Source organism: Gorilla gorilla, chromosome 3, assembly GCF_029281585.2.
Source record: "Gorilla gorilla gorilla isolate KB3781 chromosome 3, NHGRI_mGorGor1-v2.1_pri, whole genome shotgun sequence".
In the NCBI taxonomy this organism is placed as follows: Eukaryota; Metazoa; Chordata; class Mammalia; order Primates; family Hominidae; genus Gorilla; species Gorilla gorilla.
In genome coordinates this window covers 201,400,162-201,415,589 of record NC_073227.2, presented here as the reverse complement: position 1 = coordinate 201,415,589, position 15,428 = coordinate 201,400,162, and the positions used below count along the sequence as shown (strand labels likewise).

The following is a 15,428-nucleotide window of genomic DNA, read 5'->3' as shown; positions in this document are numbered from 1 at the left end:
AAGAAAATGAAATAAAAGTGTAACAAAAGATCAGTGAAGAATTAGTGATAAAATCAGCAGGAAATCCAGAGTGCTTCAAACAATAGTTCAACCAGCTGAGGACTGATAAACGGGGGTGGGGGTGCTGGGAAGCCAAGCACGGTGATAAAAAAAGCAGTAGGAAAATGGGAAGCACCAGCAGGAAACTATGGAAGCTGCCAAGGGGTCCACTGAAAAGTTAATTGAAGCAACAAGCTGAGAGCTCTGAAAGTCAGAGAGCAGGCTCCTGGAGACAGATGGAGAACAGTGGCAAGAGGAGACTGATGTACCAAGAACGAAGAGAGCAGACAACAGAATGAACGAAGAAGTAGCAACCTCAGCCAAGTCTTGGGTAATACTTGGCCATCAACGAGGGCTACAGATGTAACTCTAACCACTAGCAAACAATCAGAAAAAACAGGCAGCCCCATGTCAGATGGAGCGTAGAATGTGCGTTTGAATGATGTGGAAAAACATTTGCAGTCTTTTCTGTTACACACTTATTTTAATCAACTTAAATCTAATTCCTCACTAAAAGCCAAAACACAAACCAAAACTCCAAGAAATTACTTTGTGCTAGTACAATTCAGAAAAATAATTGATGATGATGTGGTGGCCATGCATTTAATAATAAATTATGGACACTGAAGTTTCAGTCTTTGGGTTTTTGAGACATGATAATGTTGGAAAATAAAAGGAAGTTGAGGCCAGGCACGGTGGCTCACACCCCTAATCCCATCACTTTGAGAGACAGTGGCGGGAAGATCGCTTGAAGGCAGGAGTTTAAGACTAGCTTAGGCAACATAGTGAAACCTGCTGTCTGCAAAAAACTAAAAATTAGCCAGGTGTGGTTGTGCGTGCCTGTAGTCCCAGCTACTCAGCGGCTGAGGTGAGAGGATAGCTTGAGCCCAGGAGTTCAAGGCTGCAGTGAGCTATGATCCACCACTGCACTCCAGCTTGGGCAACAAAGCAAGATCCCGTATAAAAAATAATAATAAAATAAACAACAACAACAGAAAGCTGAATTTTTCTGCCTACACGTTCTTGGAAGATGCTAGATTTACACAGGGGTTTCTCTTGCTCTACATGTTTTTATGAAACATACTTGCTGGGAGTATGAGTCAACACATAGGAGAGTTTGTTTGTAGATGCTGTATGTGAAAAGGCACAGGGAACATTAAAAGGGCATGTCAGATCAGATTCCACGAAAAAGATCCTTTAAGAAGCATTTCTTTTCTGGTTCTCACTGTAGAAAATACTCACATTACGAGGAGAGATGTGAAGAACGGAGTATTTGAGCAAGCTCAGCTGAAAAGAGATAACCTCCACTTCTGAATAATCGCATTTGAAAGAGAAACCATTATAAAATATCTTGAAGAATACAGACCACATGTGTTGAATTTGTAGAACTAATTTATTTTTTAGAGTTTTTAAGTGTGTGTTTCTGACTAGCAAACAGGAAACTGGTACTACTGTCATCACTACTATAAAATAAGTGTCATTAGAGAGCTATGCATAATTTCTCTTTTTGATAAAATAAAAAATAAGAGTATTGGCCGGGCACAGTGGCTGTAATCCCAGCACTTTGGGAGGCTGAAGCGGCAGATCACCAGTCAGGAGTATGAGACCAGCCTGGCCAACATGGCAAAACCCTGTCTCTACTAAAAATACAAAAATTAGCCAAACCCCATCTCTACTAAAAATACAAAATTAGCCAGATGTGGTGATGGGCACCCGTAATCCCAGCTACTCAAGAGGCTGAGGCAGGAGATTCCCTTGAGCCCAGGAAAGCAGAGGTTGCAGTGAGCTGAGATCATGCCACTGCACTCCAGCCTGGGTGACAAGAGTGAGACTCTGTCTAAAAAGAAAAAAGAAAAAAAAAAAACCAAAAACGTGTATTTTCATCATTCATTACAAAAAAGTCTCCACCTTTGCATTATTTAACTTATTTATCAAAAATTAAACAAGTTCTCTCAAGACAGTATATATACATAATGACAAAAGAATTAATGAAACCACAAAGTTAATTAGGCAAAGTTAATTAGACTGAAATGAATGGCATTTTAAGCTAGAGAAGAGAATTAAATATTTTCTTTCTTTCTTTTTTGAAACAGAGTTTTGCTCTTTCACCCAGGCTGGAGTGCAATGGTGCAATCTCGACTCACTGCAACCTTCGCCTCCCTGGGTTCAAGTGATTCTCCTGCCTCAGCCTCCTGAGTAGCTGGGATTACAGGCGCCTGCCACCACTCCTGGCTAATTTTTTGTATTTTAGTAGAGACTGGGTTTCACCATGTTGGCCAGGATGGTCTCGATCTCCTGACCTCGTGATCTGCCGGTCTCGGCCTCCCAAAGTGCTGGGATTACAGGCATGAGCCACCACGCTCTGCCTAAGTTTTGTATTTTTGTACAGGCAGGGGTTTCACCATGTTGTTCAGGCTGGTCTCGAACTCTTGATCTCAGGTGATCCACCAGCGTCAGCCTCCCAAAGTGCTAGGATTACAGGTGTGAGCCACTGCACCCGGCCCAAGAATTAAATATTGTCAAGAAGAATGTTGTAGAATCAGCAATTAGATGTGGAAATATCGCATCCTTAAAATAATATTCATTAATATGAATTATTTAGAATGAGTAAGAGTCTATATTAATTCTATGAGAAGATTCTAAATTTCTGGCATAATACAAAGTTCTTGATTTTACTGACTTTTTTTGAATATGACAACTAACATCACAACTGTTAACTAATATCATTTTAGAATGTAAGACCTATGAAAATAATTTGATAAAAGATGAACATTGTAAAAAAAGGACAGCCTGTTCTGTAGAATAAACTAAATCTCCAGGGTATAAGCTTTTGGATAGTTTGGCTCATATAAGCATAAATGAATTTTGTGAAATTTACATGGAATATGGTTTTAATTTACATTTATGTTAAGCTGATTTGAATAAAAAATTTAAAAACACAAGTTCAAAAACAAAATAATGTGCATTAAAGATTTAAAAAATCAACTTTAAATCATTTGTTTATTTGATGTGTTCAGTAGAACTTGACTCTGGTGCTAGACAACATCACTTTCTGCTGTAATCATTATGCTTTCTTAAACTATCATTTATTGAATATTGATTATTTTTTGTGAATTGTGATTACATATACATGTATATAATCATACACGTGATATATCTGTAATTATATATAATTACAATATTAGATGTAATTATGCATGTATATAATTATAGGTAATTATATACATATACAATTCCATATAATAATTATATATTTTATATTCATATATGAGTTATATCACATGTGTAATATATGTTTATATGTAATTATATAGACATATATGATATGTAATAAATATTATATATGTATACACATATATGCCTATAATACATAATGATATATTTGATTAATTATGTATTATATATGTGATATGTATGTAATTCCATTTATTCCTTAGTGGAGGTGTTTTTATCTCCATTTTATAAATGAGGAAGAAGTTGAGAATTAGAGAACTGATATATGAATGTGCCAGAAATTCATATGGGCAAGATCAACACAATTAGGCACTTTATCCATGTTCATTGATAAAGTACAAGAAACTATGCAAGGAACCATGAATGTGATAGTATTTTATAAGCAGCAATTTTCAGAATGAACTAAAATTAAATCATATTTTTAAATATACCTCTGGAAAACTCCTAGAAATCTCCTGCATTCATTGTATGCAAAGGGTGTGATATTTGTGGAAAGTTTTATGTTATGTCCTCAGATTTTCTTCTAATTTTTTTTAATTCATTGAAGCATTGATAAATTAGCCTGATAAATTAGAAAAAAGGTAAAGAGAGAAAAATGTCTCTGATAATTGTTCGCCATATGAAATAGTGGGAGAGGAACAGGCCTTGTGTCAAAAGACCAGAGTTGGAAACCTAGCCCTTACACTATTAAGTTTGAACAAACCAAATATCCTCCTTAAACCTCAATCTCCTTCTCTGCAAAACAGGATAACAACACTGAACTATCTCCAGAGAGGTTTCATGAGGCTCAAAGGAGATTCTGCTCACTAAAGCGATTTGCAAAACTAAGTTGCTATCCTCTCTTAAGCTTAAAATTTGATTGTTAACAATGTCTTTATTTTCCTATATACATCTTTGCACACTCAACTTGTTCTTTTGTTTTTATCAAAATATTTAGCACTATATTATAAAACATTTATTTTACTGTGTGCCAAGGAAACTAGAAGAAAATGAAAGCATTGTGTGGTGAATAAAAATAGCTCTTATTTTGGTTTATATTTCAAACTTTTGAGAAATTGAACAGTGAACAACATTTTAGAAAATATAAGTTTTAAAGCCTCCTGTGGAATGAATGCTACAGGAAGGAAGTGGGCTTTGAATATGTACAAAGGAAGAGAACATGAGGCTCCATGTGGTATGATCTCCTTACAGCGTCTAGTGGCCACAGACAGATAAGCAACAGAAAAATTTAGAATGTATATTTTCATAATTCCCCTAGTATACACGGAAGCAATGAATGGAAAGTCAAAATAAATGGGTGTAGAATGAAAGTGATAAAATAGACATTTCTAGCCAGTCATGGTGGAAACATATATAAGCATCTTTTAAAATTCAAATATATCACGTTTCTTAGGAAATGTTACAAACACCTATGGATTAAAGACATTTTCTAAATAGCTGTGAAAGTAGTTGATTTAGCAATAAATCTTTGCAAATATCTCTCTAATCCTAAAAAATATTAATTAATCTGAATCAACTTATTCAGAAATTCTTTTTCTTTTATTTATTTATTTGAGACAGAGTCTAACCCTGTCTCCCAGGGTGGAGTACAATGGCGTGATCTTGGCTCACTGCAACCTTCACCTCCCAGGTTCAAGTGATTCTCCTGCCTCAGCCTCCCCAGTAGCTGGGATTAGAGGTGCATGCCAACAGGCCTGGCTAATTTTTTGTATCTTTAGTCAAGACGGGTCTTCATCATGTTGGCTAGACTGGTCGTGAACTCCTGACCTCGTGTTCCGCCCGACTTTGGGAGCCAAAGTGCTAGGATTACAGGCATGAGCCACCACACCCAGCTGACTTAGTCAGAAATTCTTACTGAATTTTATTTTGAAATATAATATTGATAAATATGTTAAAAATCAAATCTCTTACATAAAATATGTTGAAATTGTTACACAAAAACATATTTTCTGCCCCAAATATAATAAATCATTAAATGTGTCACCTTGAAAACAAATATGTATGTAAAAGAGGTTGATTAGATTGTATCATGGAATAAAATCTAATTTAATAGTATAATCAAAAAAGCCATTTTCATTGTGGTTAGTCAAATAGAAGTAGGGTTTTATAGATTATGTAATCAATTATTTCCATGTCCTTTCAGTATTTTAACAACTATATGCAATTCCAGACCCATATAGAAATTTGGACTTCATTTGCTTGGCAATGAAATGGCGTTTACTGTAATGAACGATCAATTAATTGAGAGCCAAGATCCTACCCTGAACTCTCACTACATTTAAGCATGATTCTAGGACTGGACATGTACAAATCATTCTAATATGGATTCTGCACTTGAGGACTGAAAAGTATATATACAAGGAAGACAGATATTTACTTATTTTTTTATTATACTTTAAGTTCTAGGGTACATGTGCACAACATGCAGGTTTGTTACACATGTATACATGTGCCATGTTGGTGTGCTGCACCCATTAACTCATCATTTACATTAGGTACATCTCCTAATGCTATCCCTCCCTCCTCCCCATCCCACGACAGGCCCCGGTGTATGATGTTCCCCATCCTGTGTCCAAGTGTTCTCATTGTTCAATTCCCACCTACGGGTGAGAACATGTGGTGTTTGGTTTTCTGTCCTTGCGATAAGTTTGCTCAGAATGATGGTTTCCAGCTTCATCCAGATATTTAAACTGACATCATAGATGGTAGGAAATATAAGAGAAGGAAGAGAAAAAAGAATGTTTTGAGAGACATGAGAATATGAGTGGGGAAGGCAGGAAAATTATTTACAGAAATGGTGGCATTTTCCTAAGGAGCTGCTAATCAAAGAGGCTTTCAATAGTTGGAAATGGGTAGCTTCTAGCATAGGAATAGAAATCTAGGGATCAAATACGATAAGGGCAACATGAGAGAGAAACTGCAGATGATTTGAGAAAATACTGCCGTTTTACCTGCTGTAAGCTGGGGGTGATGGTATATTCCTCTGAGCGGGTGGGTAGAGGCTGGGGGCACAGTGCCAAGAGGCTTCATCATTATTATGTGCAAGCTTTTGAAAGTTTTCCTGCACAAAACAGAATGTGAATGAAGGTTTTAAACAGGATGATGATGTGATAGATCACAGGTGAGGCTGGACCACAGAACAAGGAGGTCGGAATCAGGGAAAGGAGTTAGAAAAGCATCTCGAGAGTCAGGGCTGATGACCTAAAGGGCTCTGGGTCAAATGAAAATGAAGGACCCTTTGTTCAAGAAGCAGCAAACAGCATGTCAAATGTGAAGATATGTAATACCATGTCCTTTCTTCTGTCTATGTTTTTGATGTATCATGGTGCTTTTATTTGCTGTTTAACGTCCTCTCCCTCAGGTGTGGGGATACCAGCAGAGAGAGTGCTGATCTGCAACTCGGTGAGCCACACCCCATTGCTGCCTGAGACCCCTCCTACCAGCCTCTGAACAAGCACTGCCCTCTAACCAGGGCAAGGAAGTCAGTCCTCCTTTCCCGAAGCATGCAGCCCCAGTGGATTGCCACCTCCATGCCATATCAGGATGGGGCCTGGGGAGAGGCTTACCCATGTTCAGCTGCCCACCAAACACTCTGGGGTGCTGCCAGCCCAGGTCAGTGTTGGTTGCTGTCATGCCCTGTCCTGAGACGCCATGGAACAGGCACCCAACCCTAACCCTCTCAGGGCCAGCATTCTGACCCCCACTCAAGATAGGGTCAGAAGGGGTCATGGGGCAGGAGTAGTCATTAGACAACCAGGAGGTGGCCCAAGTGGCTGAGAACCTTTCTCAAGGAGGCAGGAAGGTGTCAGGAGGTGAATCGTGTGAGCTGAGACTCCCAGTCCTCATTCTGTGCTCTTTTCCTTCTTCAGCCTTCTCTTAGTAAACTCAAATTCAAAAATGCAATTATTAAGAATTTTAAGATGGTGATCTCGGAGCATCAAACCCAAGTGCAGAGCCTTTCTGGGTGTGAGGCCCTATGTGACTATACTAGTTGCATGCCCATGAAGCTGGTGCTGCCAATAGTCACACCACTAGATACCAGAAATCTAGAATAAGACACTGTTTTTTTTTTGAGACCCCACCTAGGCTGGAGTGCAGTGTCACAATCATATTTCATTGCAGCCTCAACTTCTAGGCTCAGTCCTCCCACCTTAGCCTCCCAAGTAACTGACCATAGGTGCATGCCATCATGACTCGCTATTAATTTATTTTCATTTTTTGTAATGATAGGGTCTCACTATGTTGCATAGGCTAGTCTCAAGCTCCTGGAGTCAAGCAGTCCTTCTGCCTTGGCTTCCCAAAGTGTTGGGATTGCAGGCTTGAGCCACCACACCAGATCAAGACACTATTAATCGGAAAATGTGTAGAGAGAGCAAAGACTAAACCTCTAAGTATGAAATGTATGACTAGATGGACCATTAGACACACAATTTGAGTACTAGAGGCAGAGAGAACTAACTAAAATTCTGGGTGATGAGGTGAATAATGATATTAACCAAGAAAGGACCTCAGAGGGGGAATGTATGAATTTTGTGAAGGAAGGAGACAACAGATTTGATTTAAGACCCACTGCCTTTAAGATGGCTACTGGATATATAAGCAGAGAAATCAAGAAAGCTGGTAGAAGTATGATCTGGATCCTAGTTAGAGGAGAACAGATTTGAAAATAATTCACACAGACTTTAGAGTGGAAGGAGTAGTGAGTAGAAATAGATAAGTAGGCCTGGTGTGGTGGCTCACGCCTGTAATCCCAGCACTTTGTGAGGCCAAGGTGGGCAGAACACAAGGTCAGGAGATCAAGAATACCCTGGCTAACACGGTGAAACCCTGCCTCTACTAAAAATACATAATAATAATAATAATAATAATAATAATAATAATAATAATTAGCCGGGCGTGGTGGCGGGCGTCTGTAGTCCCAGCTACTCGGGAGGCTGAGGCAGGAGAATGGCGTGAACCCGGGAGGCGGAGCTTGCAGTGAGTCGAGATCGTGCCACTGCACTCCAGCCTGGGCAGCAGAGCAAGAATCCATCTCAAAAAAAAAAATAGATAAGTATAATATTCTGTTCCAGAAATGTGTGCCTGGCCCAGGATAGGTTAATATAATTGTCTCGGTTTTGAAGAATAAAACTGTCACTCAGCAAAACTTCACAAGTGGTGCACTATCACTCACTTAGGCTTAACTCAGCCCTTAAATTTCTCCAACTATTAATGAATGAATACAGACATATCAGGCAAAGATCCAATACAGAGCCTTTTTTAACAGTGGAGAAAGATTCGAAGAAGTGGTCAAGAGGGTAGCTGAAGAAACAAGGAAACATTTACAGACAAGTAAGGTGCACTAGACAGTTTGTGTCTCCTCACATTCCTATGTTGAAACCACAATCCCCAACGTGGTGGTAGTAGGAGGTGGACCATCTGGGAGATAATTTAGGTCGTGAGGATGAAGCTCTCATTAATGGGATTAGTGCCCTAGAAAAGAGATTCCCCCAGGACATTCTAGCCCTGTTTCTGCCATGTGAGGATACAAGGAGTCTGCAGTCTGCAACCTGAAAGAGGACCCTCACTAGAACCCAACTATGTGGGCTCCCTGATCTCAGATTTGCAGTCTCCAGAGCTGTGAGAAATACATTTCAGTAGTTGATAAGCCACCCAGTATTGTACTTTGTTAGAGCAGACTGAACCAAGACAGAAGCCAAGAGATCGAAGAAGTTAAAATTTTCTCTTTGCTGATTTTGACATATAAATCCAGATAAGTAACCAGTTAACTGATGGATTCATTTAGAAGTATGATAATTTCCACAGGTTTTTAAAAATTAATTTTGATTATCTGAAAGAAAAAGTAGTTTATCCTTAGATCTTTTAATAGTAATTGAAGTAATCATTTTCTCCATACTCTTTCACATCCAAAGGCATGTTTTCTACTCTACAAATAAAATGTCATCAACTTGGTGGAGATACCAGGAGGCTACTGTAATTGATCACAGGTTGTTTCTCACAATTTAAAATTTTAACCCTACTTCTACTCATTCATCTACCGCCTACACTTTTTTGAATCTTTTAACAACATTAAGTTCATAAACTGTTTATTCCAAAAAGGTAGTTATATTCAATAATTATGTTGGATATATAGAGAATACATCTCTAAGAAACATACATATATATATTTATTTTATAATATATATTTATATATATTATATTTATATATAAATATACATTATATTTATATATATTATATTTATATATAAATATACATTATATTTATATATTATATTTATATATATAAATTTATATATATAAATATATATTATATTTATATGTATTATATTTATATATATTTATATATAAATATATATATAAATTTATATAAATATATATATTTATATATAAATATAAATATAATATATATTATATATTATATATAAATATAATATATATTATATTTATATTTATATATAAATATAAATATAAGATATATTAAATATATATTATATATATAAATATAAATATATATATAAATAAATATATATAAATAATATAAATAAATATATATATTTATATATATATAAAAGATGTTATTTATTTTAAAAACCAGAGCATGAAAGAATGTTACTCTGCTGTATCATTACATTGAAATTAAAGGTTAATTACTGAGAGAGGGGCTCTATAATAAAATCATGGCCAGTCGATTATGAGTGTCCTCCCTTTTAAACAGCAGGATTTCTTCCATACTGTATGTGCCATATAATTACTTCACTTCAATGTAATACTTTAATGAAGACCAGTTTAATTAAATTAAATTTCTCCCTTGTGTTGACTCAATCAAAATGCATCATCACCTCATTATAATGTTATCTGTAGGAGTCCAACATTCTAAGTGCTATAAGGAGGGTTTATTTTAATGAGAGCAGCAATAATAAACTCTCCTTTATCAAGTTACACAATGCAATTTCATAACTGAAAATTTCATATTAGGTTCACAGCATATGCATTTTAGTTCCTAATTAGTATAGTCTGTTTATGTTGCTTTATTAGAGTTAATGCCATTCAAGTAATTATCTTTTTTTGACTAATATTTATGACAAGCCTTTACTTAAACTGGTATAATTAAATTTACATCAATAATTAAACAATTCTTTCCAAGCCAGTAGCTATCATCATCATAGCCTTGGTTTAAAGACGATTCATTTTTATTTCAGAGTCCTGATTAGACTGGATGTATTACAACTTGAAAGAATTTCATCTACACTTAAAGGGTCAAGATGGGTTCAGGAAAATGTTCAACAGACTCAGTGAACTAGGTAAAATGAGAAGGATTTCACCTGGTAACACAATTAATAGTATTTTGAAAGAACACATCTGCTTATATTTCGAGGTGATGTAAAACCACCTACATCAAAATGAATTATATGTGTTTGTGTCTTTCGGGTATACATAACTCCAAACCTAAATAGACATGTCTCCAAACAATGCATTTCTGAAGCAAATAATGCTTGAAAAGCATAACTATAGCAATTAACTTTATTTTACTAGACCAAATTCAAGTGGTAAAATTTTAACAATACTTCTGGACTTTGAATACAGACTGCCTTTCAACCTTAAAGGCAGCATAGTGCGGCAGAGAACACTAGAATAAAGTTAAATTTTCACTTACCCGCCTCCCTACAATGAATTCACATTCATTCTGGTTTCCAAGTTCTTCCACTTTCTCTGGAATTTAGTTGGCCCTTGAGTTCTATTGATCATACAACCTAAGTGTCTCTGGAATCCATCTGCACCTTCCTCTCTGTCTTCACTGTCATTTTCATAAATCTGGTAGACTGAACCATTGCAATAGCTTCTTGGTATTTCTGCCTCCAGACTCAGCCTCCACCAAAGACTTTTTCATATTGCTTTAGAATAACTTTTAGATCTCAGAAATGCCACATGATTCCATGCCCACTTTAGATTAAGGGACAGGGATCCCAACCTACTTTGGGCTCTTGTTCTGTCCTTCCTCCAGCTCTGCCCCTCACAGTGGTGCAAGGAATGTACAAGGCCTTCAGAATCTGGCCACCCAGGGCCTACCACACATTTGCTCACAAACTGTAATCCCCTCAGCATGCCTCAGGAAGCATCTAACATCTGCTGGAGCCTCTTTTTGGAGTCCTTCCTTATGAGGACAGATTGCTGATGTGCTTACTCCTAGGCCTGAGAAATGGCCACAGGGCATCTGTTTGGGGAGCAGGAGGACAGAGCTTGGACAGAGGCTGCGCTGAAGCTGTTAGGATTAAGGGGGACAGGGAACAGATCAAGAAACCTGGATCTTCCTCCTCTACTGCCATGTTGTGCATGAACTCCGAGGAGACTAAGAATTCTGAACCTTATCCTGATCCTGCAGGTTATTATAGAAACATGTACTGTTAAGTAAGAAAACAAACAAAAAAACATATTTCATTTAACTGTTCATTATAGGCTTCAAATACTTTGGTCTACAGTACAAGTGCCTCTGATTGTACTCTTATTCAGGGCTGTCTAAATGTGTGGGAGGGCCTGCATCCCTGCCTCCCAGCATGTTTACATCTGCCCGGAATGCCCTTCTATGTTCCAAGCAACTACTTCCATGAAGCGTTCCCTGATCCCATTCACAGGAAGCCTTGCTGCTCCCTACCTTTTGTTTCCAGTATACATGCCTTGATTTTATAATGTATTGTAATTATTCAGAGGAGAGCTAGGTTCTAGTTTTGAAGTTTTATTTACTACTTGTAAAAATATTGGCAAATGTTATACCATTTATAGGATTTATTGCATCTTCTATAAAACAATCTAGTTTAACTGGATAATCATCTTAATGTTTTTAAGAACTTACTAGAAACTGGGTACCATTTAAAATGATTTCCACTATTCATTCATTCATCCTAACTACAGTCTTGGGGCTTTGGTGCCATTAAGTCATTTACATGAAGAAGATGAGGCCAGAAAGGTAAAGGAACTTGACCAACATTATTAAAATTGATACAATTTTGGCTGAACTCCCTTTAAAAGATAATGTAGGCAAGTTTTTATTTGAATACACTTTTAATAAAGTTACTCCTTCATTCTAAAAACTATGGTAAATGATTAAAGAAAAATCTTTAAGATATTATGATTAGGGAAATATTAAGAATATCCATGTTTAAAATATTGGCCCCTCGTTTTTATTAAAGTTAGATATGTGTACTGAACTAATTCTAATCAAATGTTTTTGGAAATATTTTGCAAATTATGATTAGAAATGTGTATATATGGCTAAGACATTATTAAGAAAAAGAAAAAATTATCTCATTGACATTTTGCTTTTTATTTTGAAATACCAATACTTTCCTTCAACAATAGAATAATAAATAAAATTCCTTGATATTGTAAAAGAGTCAATGTAAACAATCATTTTGCACACACTGAAAATAAAAATGACAAATTCTGTGCCTGACCTGAATAGAAAATGTTCTGCAGTGCTTTGTGCTAGCTGAGCATTTGCCACTAATCACCCAGGAAGCGAGAGAGCCAGTGAGGCCTATTTGAGAGCCCATTAAACCAAAAAAAGCTAGTAATTGGAAAGAAAAAAAAAATCCTACATAGGAAAGTCAACAATAAGACTTTTGTGATGTCTTGTTTTCCTTTGTTATAAAATTTTATACTTTCTTAATAAGTATGTGTTTTCATTTCATCCACATCAATATAGTTACAATCCAACAATTAATTGCCTGCCCATATATGAAAATAATATGCATATTGACTTCCCTCCCACTTTAAAAAGTGTACAAGCTAGAAGAGATAGAGATATATTTCAGATATACTCAGAACCACAATTAATGAATGAACAATTTATCAATAAAATACAATATAAATAAAAATCTGTCAAATAGAAATAGAAAATAGAAATAAATTCCAGTGAGTAAATGGAGAAATATCAGTCATCTACAGACCTGATTGTACTCACAAAGGAAAGTATGTGAGTTTGCATCACTGCACTCATGTATTTCAAGGAAAGGGCCCACTCTTCAAATATAGTTCTTCAAATATAGTTTGCTGTGTTTTAGAATAGATATATTATATAAATACAGTGTATAGTAAAATGTTCCATGAGCAGAATTAATTTATCTGAAGCAAGAGTTCAAAATTTGTGATGACCACCAATAATGAGTGCATTGGAATTTGCAGAAATTTCAGGGTAGACTTTCAATTATTCACCAATACCAAAGTTCAAGTCAATTAATATCTATAGTCACAGGGCTGAGGTGATACTAGCTGACATTTCGATGGCACAAGACTAATTCCTAACTATGTATATGGAAGTAGACGGTCCAAATCTAAATAGAGCCTATCACTTAAACTATATAAGCCTTAGTTTTCTTGTTTGTAAAATGGCAAATATTGATAGAACAAAATGAGACAAAATATATCAAATCACTTACTCCTTGTCTAATATGTTAGAATTTGATTCTAAATACCAGATAGTTTATTTAAATATAAATATAACATAAATATAAAACTCCATTTCTTCAAGACAAACAGTTAAAAAAAGTTCTGGGAGGAAACCATAGGAGCATAAGTTTTTACTCTTGACTCCACAGACCTTTGGGCAGGAGTAAGGATTATGTAAACAGATAACATTTGTGAAATTTAAATTCTTCTTGAAATGTTGCATGTGTACATTTAAGTATATTCTATGTCCCTGGAAAGAAGGGATGGTTGCAAAATTCTCCTAACTTTTTGTGTTCCAAGAAATGTCTAGTCAAAGGACTACCCTGGTCTTGCATATTCCCACCATTACTCTTCCTAGGCAACTGAGATAAGACGCATCTCTGGCTGGGCACGGTGGCTCACGCCCGTAATCCTAGCACTTTGGGAGGCCGAGGCGGGTGGATCACCTGAGGTCAGGAGTTTGAGACGACCAGCCTGACCAGCACGGTGAAACCCTGTCTCTACTGAAAACACAAAAATTAGCCAGGCGTGGTGGTGGGCCCCTGTAATCCCAGCTACTCCGGAGGCTGAGGCAGGAGAATCACTTGAACCCGGGAGGCGGAGGTTGCAGTGAGCCGAGATTGCGCCATTGCACTCCAGCCTGGGTGACAGAGTAAGACTCCGTCTCAAAAAGTAAAAAAAAACCCAAAACCCCAAAAAGACACATCTCCATCCTTTCTCATGACTCTCTTGTCTATCTGACTCTATAAAACTCCAGGCTCCCTTCCTTTTTTGAAAATATTACTGATTAATGAATGATCTCCTAATTGCAATAGATTGAATACAGTCATCCTATTTATCTGGTGCATGTCATCTTTCACAACTGCAAACTCTTTTCTTGCAATTCAGTTTTTATGAGCTACCATTTGTCCTTTGCCAGGCAAAATAGTTCAATAGTAGTATTCCACTGAATAAGGGATGTTATCTATTTCTGCACTATGAAAAATTCCCTTTAAAATCAAAAGAGAAATATAACAGTATTTTTTTATTCTTGACCACAAAAATTTTGGTGTTAGCATATTACATTTCTCAACAGAAAACATAATTTTCTGGAAAATGTTCTTATAGACTACTGTACTGTTCAATACAGTAGACACTAGCCACGTGTGGCTACTTAAATTTAAATTGACTAAAATTAAGGAAATCATCAATTTAATTTCTCAGTTGCACCAGACATACTTCAAGTGCTTAAGTGTTGTATGTGGCCAGTGACTACTGTATTGGACTGTGCAGATATAAAATAATTCCATGAATGTATGAATTTCTAATGGACAACGCCAGTCGAGAAGTACTGTTACAGAAAGCTATTATGCCATATATAAATCAGAAGATACCTTGGCTAGAGAAATGTCTTGGCAGACAAGTTACTAGGTTCTACCTTCAAATTTCAATTATTTTTAAAAATACTGTTTCTGGTTCATGGTTTCGATATTAAGAATTTAGACTACATGATCCTTCTAACTCCAGTTTAAGTTCTATGGTAATATTAGTGTTTTTACTAAGACGTGTAAAGGAAGTAAGACATTTACAAGGCATTATTTTCCTACTCAGAAACAAATAAAATTCAGTGAGTTACGTAAACACAAGTAGCTGCAATGTGAAAAATTTCTCTGATATTATAATAAAACTTCAAAGGAAATGCATGTAAATTCTGAATAAAGCTATATATGGTG

At 36.3% G+C, this 15,428-nt stretch overlaps 1 long non-coding RNA gene across 1 annotated transcript; it reads right to left on the bottom strand.

The window, feature by feature from the left end:
• Positions 1-5,821: 5,821 nt before the first annotated feature.
• LOC134758277 (uncharacterized) lies at positions 5,822-10,970 on the bottom strand. Its single transcript, XR_010133281.1, has 3 exons — positions 10,928-10,970; positions 6,225-6,334; positions 5,822-5,963 (listed from the first exon to the last, which is right to left on the bottom strand). It is a non-coding gene; the product is annotated as an uncharacterized lncRNA (long non-coding RNA).
• Between the last annotated feature and the right edge of the window lie 4,458 nt (positions 10,971-15,428).